This window comes from Octopus bimaculoides, chromosome 14 (assembly GCF_001194135.2).
Source record: "Octopus bimaculoides isolate UCB-OBI-ISO-001 chromosome 14, ASM119413v2, whole genome shotgun sequence".
Classification (NCBI taxonomy): Eukaryota; Metazoa; Mollusca; class Cephalopoda; order Octopoda; family Octopodidae; genus Octopus; species Octopus bimaculoides.
Genome location: NC_068994.1, coordinates 36,879,743 through 36,889,324, shown reverse-complemented (window position 1 = coordinate 36,889,324; position 9,582 = coordinate 36,879,743). Strand labels below are relative to the sequence as shown.

The 9,582-nt window shown below is 32.3% G+C and overlaps 1 protein-coding gene across 6 annotated transcripts in view; it reads left to right on the top strand.

Annotated features, from left to right (window-relative positions):
• Positions 1 to 9,582, top strand: part of LOC106874475 (protocadherin gamma-B6) — a 142,813-nt gene that overhangs the window by 113,038 nt on the left and 20,193 nt on the right. The gene's annotated exons all lie outside the window — the stretch shown is intronic.

Below are 9,582 nucleotides of genomic sequence, written 5' to 3'. Positions count from 1 at the left end.
GAAGACAAGTGTATGAACAGTAAGCAGGTGTATTAGTTTTACGTTTCGAGCCTACGCTCTTTAACAGAAAGGAATAAGAGAAAATAAACAGAGAGTGAATAAAAAAAATGTGGTTGGTAAGCAAACTACTTACCACACAGCCACTCCTACGCCTATAGTAAGTTATTTTTTATTAAATATAACTAGTCTGGGAACATTTTGATACCATCTCATATGTAACTCCTACCCAATGACTTTCCTGATTTTCTTTTAACTTAATATAAAAGACTTCAGTTTAGAATTTCATCCTTGTTTATGTCCATCATACATTGTAGTTCTGCAAAGAATCTATTATCTCTTTAAGACAAGGAACTGCAGTTTAAAAAACTTCACACACAATACCTTCTTAAAGGTTGATTGCTACACATTTTTACACATCAGTTTTCAGTAGGTACATACATATTACCTCAGCAGTTTCCATACTAAATTAGCTTTTAAACATATCCAGTCTCATGATTTTGAAACTAACAACAAGTACAATCTCCCTGCTGTACCTTATCTTCCTTTCATATATTTTAAACAGTACCAGTTGATACACCCATAGTTATTTTTGCAGCTTTTCTTATATACAGGGTGGGCCAAAAGTCACACATCAAAACATTTGACATTTATATCAAGTACCAGTGAAACACTGGGATCGATTTAATTAACTGGTCCCCTTCCCCAAAATTTCAGGCCTTGTGCCTATAGTAGAAAGGATTGTTATCACCATCATTATTATTATTGTTGTTGTTGTTATTCGTTTTGTTCACCAATTACAAGTACGTGTGTGTTCATCATTATTTTATTTTTTTTATGCAATTTTAGAAAAATTGAAGCAATTTGACATTTCTGGAACATAATGAACTTAATATGTGTGTGACTTTTGGCCCACCCTGTATTTAAAATTCCTATTGAGACAAGCTATTATTATAAATAATGTATGTCTGGTCTTAGTGTTTATTCCTTGAAACAAAATCTGATCACATTATGCATGCAGTATTCCAAGGTAGCTTCATGCATGTAACATTCAAAGTTCCAAATATTGTGTGCTAATTTGGTCATGTGATACGTATGGGTAAGGACAGCTGCATAAAGAAGTGCCAAGCTTTAATTGTGGAGGGTACCTGTGGTAGGAGTAGATCCAGGAAGACTTGGGACGAAGTGGTAAGAAAAGTTCTTTGGACACTGGGCCTCACCAAGGAAATGATATGGGACTGGGAGATGTGCAATTTGCTGTATTTGATAAGATATGTCAAGTACACATACAGGCTTGTTCTTTCAAATGCTGGTGCCACTTAAAAAACATCCATACCAGTGCCACTTAGAAAGCACCCATGCCAGTACTGTGTTAAAGCAATACTGTGTTAATGCACCTGTGCCGGTGCTGTATAAATGCACCTGTACTGGTGGCAAGTAAAAAGCACCCAGCACACTCTGTCAAGTGGTTGGCATTAGGAAGGGCATCCAGCTGTAGAAACCATGCCAGAACAAACAGTTGGAGTCTGGACAGCTCCCTGCTAGCCAGTTTCATATCAAACTGTCCAATCCATGCCAGTATGAAAAGCAGACATTAAATGGTGATGATGATATTTTTCTCTTTAGTCTGCAGTATAGTTCCTCTGTTACAAGGTTCCCAGCCTGGAGTGTGAAATAGTATTTTGCTGGATGCAACAAAGAGAGAAAGTATAAACATTATTAAAATCACTTCTCAAAGAAAATTATCATGTTACTTTAAAAAATAACATTGTTCTTTTGAGCACACCAAGAACTTTATTAATCCACAATACTGAATGCAGCTGAAATTTTTTAAAATTCAATTAGTTATTAGATAACTGACTTCTTCATTTTCAAATGCAATCATACTTTTATAGAGAGAGGGTAAAAATTAGTTAAACATTTCTTAGAAGTGAGGGGCATAGAAAAAATTGAGAACTACTGTTCATCTTATCTTATATGAGAATGAATTGCTTTTTAATCACTTTCTTGCCCTGTCAAAACTATTTAAATGATTATTAATGTATTATAAAGCCCTATAAAATAATCCTGCCCAGGACGTACTGGAGTACTTTTCTGTTTTACTTCCACAATTCATATAGTCATCTGAAATTGTATGTATCTTACTCAATGCTTTTGATTCTACCATTTATTTCTGCAATATTATTGATAGAAGTTTTCCTTGAATCCATCTGACAGTTTAGCTTGCCATAGCTTTTTCATCTAATTTGTTATATACTTCAACCACAACCTACTGAGATTTCATACTGTCTAAGCATTAATTCCTCAGATTATCTTCTATATATCATTCATTCTGTTCCCATTTACTCTGATCATATCATGACCAAAATTTTCACTTCCCTGATGCAAAGCAGAGCATATTCTGCTCCTCTTCTAATAAAACAGTATTTCCCCCTCCTCATTTCTTTCTTTTACGCAGGATATCTATTCACACTTTTTTTTTTTCCTTTTACATTCCATATAGCATGCTATTCTAAATTTTGTTTCTTATATACAGCTTTCAGATTATTGACATCTCTGTCTCCACCTTCCTTTGACATGAATAACTTTTCATCACTTGCATGCCTGCCAAGCAGAAGATACTCTCTGAGGATTCTCTTAGTGATTTCATCCAGCACTTCCAGATATGCTTTACTGAGCTGAACCATGTTCATCACAAATCTAACCACTAGAGATACAAAGTACAAGACATCAGTTCACAGTTTCCATTAGATTTTTGTTAGAAATTCCATTTTAAATAGTTTCCATTCACATCTTAATTTCCCTTGATATACTTGTGATTATTTTCCTATCTTTATTCCCCTTGTTCCCAGTCACAAAACTGGAAGACTTCATTTTTATCTGGATTAAGTGGAGTAGTTTTTTTTTTAAAGCATTTCTATGAGTATCTCAAGACCTATCATTTTACCATTCTCCTCTTCGATAGACATTTGTACCAATAACCTTTTAGATATAGTTGTCAAATCACCCTCAAAAGATGCCCAACAACAGTGGTTCCCAACATTTACACTACCGAGGATCTCGTTTATTTAAATGAATATCTCTAAGATATCATGACTTTTCAGGGACCAATTTGATTAGCAGCAAGTGGAAGACAAGATAACTGCTCTAATTTTTTTTTGCTACAAGTTAATTATTCAGTTATGTTTGTTTCTTTGAACAAAGTATACATTAGTGTGGACAAAGGTAGTAAAGACATGATAGAATATATACAACCTGAAGTTTGAAATTGTATGTATATATGTATACATCCATCCCTCTGTGTATGTATACATATTTATGTACTTGTGTGTGTGTATTGAGTGTGTGTGTGTGTGTGTGTGATTGCAGTTGAAGTAGGCAACTGAAACTGTGAGGTGTCTGACACTATCTGAGATGTTTTTACTACATCGTTACCTATTTTAATATACTGTGTTAGTTTTCACCCCCTCTCCACTTCAATTTCTTATATATATATATATATATAGGTATATCTCTATGTTCTATAACCTTTTTGTATTACATGTACTGTAATATTATACTTAGGCCCTTGTGGCCAATAAAAGAAATAATTATTATTATTATATCTGTAGTAAATGGCTCCATAATCACTGATATAATTGGGAAATGCTGCAAAATCCAATAACTGAATTAATGAACTCACTGAAGGGCTTTTCTATTAATAATTATTTCCTTCTGTGTTTCTTTCGGGCCATCATTATAAATTGTCCTATACTTTAGGCCTCTAATCATATACTTTTCACCTGCCCAATATTTTTTTACTTCCCTTCATTCCTTCCTTCCTTCCTACTATCTGAAACTATCATAACATTTTTTTTGTTGTTGTTGTTTCAGAATACAATTATTCACACTTAGTTCTCAGATAATAATATGATGGCTATTTCATCCCTACTCATAAAATATTTCATATAGCTTATATACATGGCGCATATATATATATATATATATATATATATATATATATATATATATATATATACACACACACACATTTATGGGTAGTATGAGAATAAAATGTATGCATGTGTGTATGTGCATTCATGTGCATGTTCATACATGTGTGTGTATATTGCTTTGTGAAGAATCTTCATTTATTGATGTTTGAAACATTGATGTGCTGTTTGTTGTGCTTGTTATATTTATGTTTGTATGTTTGTTTCTCCAAATAAAATTTTTATCCACATGATATATTGAAGTCACACATCAATATTTATATAATCATTTCCAGGAACATCACAAGAAGTAGTTTGCACTAAATAACCTTATAAAATGGAGTTTTTCTTATTGAATGTGTTACATGTTATGATTAGATTTATGAGAAATTGTTGCTAAATCTATTAGTTTAATCTATAATCAGATTTGCTTAACAACAGAGGTTGACAGTACAGAATTATACACTAGATTTTGACTGTATCTTTACAAGGGTTTTCTTTTTGCTTTTAATTATCTTCTTTTAAAATACAATAAGAATATTTTAGAACAATCTTCTTGTTATTAAAATCTAGTTAACTTGTATAAAAATCAATAAAAACAGAAGTTATTTTTCCAAGGGATTTTGTCTCTCATTAAAATTTATAGGTTTATATAACTTTGAAATTCTTTTGTTTACCTACTAATTATAAATAATCCTCTTTGCGTTACATTTCAAGCTGTAGACAATTAAATAAATTTTTACAGAATAAAAATTAATACAGTATTCTTAAGTGATAATGTATATCTTTAGCAAGTGAACTCGAAACTGAACATTTTTGAGAATACATGCCTTGTGCATATTCTCACCTCATTGCATGTGAAGACAGGTGGCCAAGTGGTTAGCATGCTGGGCCCATGATCATATAGTTGCGTGTTTGATTCCTGAACCAGGTAGTGTATTCTTTACACATTGATCTGACTAACCAGCGGAAATGAGTACCAAATGAGTGCTGGTTTTTCTCTCTCGTTTTTCAGCTGTCACATCCTCAATGCTCTGCTGAATCTACAGTGAGAGGGCCAAGAAGTTCTGTATGTTTGCTTCTGATTGCATAGATACCAGAAACAATCAGCAAAAGCATCGTACATACTGCCAAATCATATTCAGTTACAATTGACAGCTTTTTTTTTTTATAACAAAATATATCTTTCCAGTTTCAAATAATCCTGTTTGTGAATTTACAATCCAGTTTTACATAATCCAGCAAAGTTTTATGGAAATCTATAAATTAGAAAGTTATCTTACAAGATATAACGAGGCTGTATACTACAAAATGACATCCAATGCTGTTCAGATCAATGTTTTACATGGACTTTATTGTGATATGATGTAAACAATCCTTGGGTGAACGAAGTTTTCTTTGAGCAACCACTGCAATAAAACTGAGAGCAGCTATCTTGACAGAGTTACTATATGCTAAATAGTCTCTATCCCTTGCATCTTAGCACAAAAGATGCATGCCCTGCATGGCCTCCCAATAATATGCAATGGATTATCAGTCTGCCTTTGTGTAATTAATGATCAGCTTTTGGCTGTTGTGTGCAGTTTTTGTGTCAGAATTAGTGCTGCAGTATCACAAAAGTGATAAACTGCATTTGGAGATTTCAAAAGAGATTCTCTTTGCATTTTATGAGCAGGATTAAACAAAGACAATGTATGCAATGTACCAAACAATTTCAATAACCTATAAAAATAATTTTTACTTCGATAAAATAATTTTATTGCCACTAAAAATTTTTTTTGCATGTCTGCTGTGGACTCAATTATAGTTTCCCCATTTGATCTGGTCTATAACTGTTATCAGTTGGGTGCCTGTTGTAGTCATCAATTTTTTTCCATACCATTCAAAGATATAGTATCAGAAGAAGTACAAGTTATAGCATCAGAAGATGCCATGACCCCTAGCTTTTTACATTTCTTATTTCTAAAAAGCACAGAAATGATGGGCTTCTGTCAGATGATGAAGAATTTGTTCTTTGTGCTTTACAGAACTCTCTTTGGGTTCCTTGTGGAAACCCATGCAATGTTATAATTACTACGGTTGGTTCTTTTCAGGGGCAAATGATTTATCAGCTTTCTAATGGTGTTAATATCTTTCATGATATCTTTCTGCTCAGAGAGTGTGTCCCTTCATAAGTGGCTTCGAAGTGTCTCCAAAGATTGTGATAGCAGTTGGTAAAATATCATCAACACTAACATAGAAATTGAGTTTCTTACATCAGTAGTCACTATGCCAAACTCTCATTTCCAATAGATACCTTAGACATAGGATGAAAAAATTAAATAGTAGCAGTTCTGAAATACATTCTTCTCCTGCTATTCAAGATATGATACATGCTGTTCACCATGCCTGTTTAAGTTTGAGACAGAGTCTAGATAGGCAGAAGCTATCATAAAATAAAGTACCATTAATTTATCTTTCCTTCTAATAAGTATTATGCTATTGAATATTAAAAAAAACCGAACAAAGTCTCTACAATGACATCCATAAGAAAGTTTTAAAATCCAGATACAGCTATATAAAGTCACCACATTTACCATGAAGAATTTTGAAAGATTGATCTAAGCAATGGTTTTATGTAGGCATGGCTATGTGGTTAAGAAGCTCTATTTGCAACCACAGGATATTAGGTTCAGTCCCTCTGTATAGCACCTAGAGCAAGTATCTGCTACTATAACCTCAGCTTGACCAATATCTTGTGAGTGAATCTAGAAGACGGAAACTGTGTGGAAGTTCATTGTATATATGCATATATACATGTGTGTGTTTGTGCATGTGCATGTGTGTGTGCTTTTTTCTTTGTCCCACTACTACATCCACCACCACTACTGTTTAACAACTAGTGTTGGTTCATTTATGTCCCCAAAACTTAGCGGTTTGGCCAAAGAGGACTACAGAACAAGTAGCACTTTAAAAAATAAATAATGGAATGAATTTGTTTGACTAAACCATGCAAGGCAATGCCCCAGCATGACCATAGTCCAATGACTAAAACAAGTAAAAGATGAAATAGAGTTCCAAGATACAGAGAACAAAAGGGCAAAATAATGATGCAATTATGTAGAAATTATCTGATGCATACATTATATATGAAGTTTCCAAAAAACACTGATGGTTGTTTACTTCAGAATTTTCAGTCTTTATATTTTAAGTATAGGTTCTTATTTGTAACTATAAATATTGGCAAACTGAATTACATTAGCAAATATTTCAACAGGAATATTGGACCACAATAGTTTTATCTAAGAAAGAAGAAAAACATTCAATAAGTCTCCTAAAAACAGAACTCATTAGCAGGTCCATAAAATATGCAAAACAGTTGTAAAGTTCAGCATGAGACAATCAATTTATTGTCAGAATTTCAATTAATGAATTTCAATTATTTGCAGTTGGGAAACATATATCTGAGTTTAAAAGACATTTTTTTCACTTCATACACTTCACTAATTTTGCCATTAACTTAACAAATTTAGCATTTTATTTCTTGTTTTCTCATTTTCTTCTTTATATGTTAAAGAGATTCCGTGTAAATGAAGTATGAGCACAGGGATGTGGTTAAGAAAATTGTTGCAGAACCACATGTTTCAGGGTTACACACCATTGTGTTACATCTTGGACAAATGTCTTCAACCATAACTTGTGGTTGATTAATGCATTATGACTGTGGTAAATCATAAGCAGACACTGAATGGATGTCTATTGTATATATATATATATATATATATATATAAGAAATTTTAAAAATAATAATAATAAGGCAGAATGCTAAACTGAAAGCATATTTTAATATAGATGTGCATAAGGAGGATTAAAAAGGATTTCTAACTGGCTTTTATTGCATGGCAAATTTTCAAGAAGAGAGGAAATGAAAATAATGTTTTTCACAAAAATATTAAAAAATAAATATACCAATATATTATATTGTCTTTGAGTTTTTAAAGTCCAATGGTAATCCTTGTAGATAATAGTTAGATAGATTAGGATGCATGGAATTAAGAATCGTGTTGTTTAAAAAAGGCTGAGAGTTTATGTGTTAAACAGGAAGTGTGGTGTCAAAACAGGAAGTGTGTGTAAGGGAAGACAATTCTGTGGGTTTTATACTCTTTAATTGGAGTTCTGGACTCTTTGTCAACAGGAAGTTTATGTCTGTTCTTAGAGAAAAAAGAAGTAAATTTATATGTATTTCATTGGGTAGGTGAGAGAAAGGAATATGGTCACCGAAGAGTTTGTATGTTAAGAAGCATTTGGAATTTTTCTACAAAAAGATTCTCCTTGTTGATTCTTTCTTGTATAGAGAGTCTGTCTTTACATTGATAGAAAGGGAATATAAGAAATTTAGGGTTTTTATTTTTGGCGCAAGAGTCTATGTGGCCACTGTTGTGGAAGATTTATTTGTTCTTTATAGACTGCTACTCTTCTATGCAAAGGGCTCCTTATGCACATCTATATTAAAATATGCTTTCAGTTTAGCATTCTGCCTTACTATTATTATTATTATTATTTTTTTTTTTCCTATTATTTCTCCACGTGCAGTTAACACAACTCCACCATTTACTGACTTATATATATACATATATATATATATATATATATATGTATATATAAACACCTATGTATGCATGCATAATACATACATACAAGCCACCAAACTGCACCAGAGACTGTGACTTGTATGGAACCATAAATATAGTGAACCAATAATTAGCTCATTAATAACCTATAATCAATAACACAATTTTACCAAAATTACAATATAAAAAATTAATATAACCCCAATCATCATGGCCAGTTGAGCATTTCTCATACCTATGTCTAAATTTAAATAGTATACGTGTGTGTATGTAAATATATGTATACATACATATAGAAATAAATATGGGAGCGATAGTACTATTAAAGATATCATCACTAGTGGTATATATATATATATATATATATATACTCTTTACTCTTTTACTTGTTTCAGTCATTTGACTGCGGCCATGCTGGAGCACTGCCTTTTACCATATATATATGGTAAATGAAAGACTATGCATGGCTTAATGATTAAGGCAATTTGCTCACAGCTGTAAGGTCATGAATTTGAAAACTGGCAGCACATTGTGTCCTTGAGCAAGATACTTTATTTCACATTGCTCCAGCCCACTCAGTTGGCAAAAATGAGTTCTACTGTAATTCAAAAAGCCAGCTTTGTCACATTCTGTGTCAAACTGAATCTCCCTGAGAACTACGTTTAGGGTATGCATGTCTATGGATGATTAACCCCTTACATGTTAATTTCCTGAGCAGGTTGATACATTGTTTATACACACACACACACATGCATTCATATACATATACATACGTACATGCACAGACACATCCATAAATATATAACAGACATATATATGTGCACACACACATACCTTTTATCCTAAATGCCAATATACAAGTTCATAGATCATCAGTAATATCTAACAATCATTAAATTTGCTTGTAAACAAAAGCCTAAAACATATTTATGAAGAAAAACACTAAGTACTTTAATATATATATATATATACACATACATACATACATACATACATATATATAT